The sequence below is a fragment of the Penaeus monodon genome, chromosome 19 (assembly GCF_015228065.2).
Source record: "Penaeus monodon isolate SGIC_2016 chromosome 19, NSTDA_Pmon_1, whole genome shotgun sequence".
NCBI lineage: Eukaryota > Metazoa > Arthropoda > Malacostraca > Decapoda > Penaeidae > Penaeus > Penaeus monodon.
In genome coordinates this window covers 11,342,407-11,342,689 of record NC_051404.1, presented here as the reverse complement: position 1 = coordinate 11,342,689, position 283 = coordinate 11,342,407, and the positions used below count along the sequence as shown (strand labels likewise).

Genomic DNA, 283 nt, shown 5'->3' with positions numbered 1-283 from the left:
ATTTGTTGTAGTCGTAAAGAGAACAGATAATTTTCCCTTACACGCACATAGAGTATATTTGCATTAAATCAAATGTAATACACGTAACGCTGATTTCTTTACCAGTGCAGTTTCGCGCGTGCACTAATAATATAATGTACTGCCTGAAGTTATATAAATAATTTTGCGTCAGTCATGTTTATACAAAACACGTTCCCCCGGGCATTATATTCACTAAAGTACGTGTAGTTGACTCCAATTAGACGCAGGTATGTATTCATGTAAATCGTAGGTAAGGAACAAA

The 283-nt window shown here is 35.3% G+C and overlaps 1 protein-coding gene across 1 annotated transcript in view; it reads right to left on the bottom strand.

Moving 5' to 3' along the window:
* The window catches only part of LOC119585060 (arrestin homolog), a gene marked incomplete in the record, with an annotated part of 137,586 nt that overhangs the window by 36,681 nt on the left and 100,622 nt on the right, over positions 1–283 (bottom strand).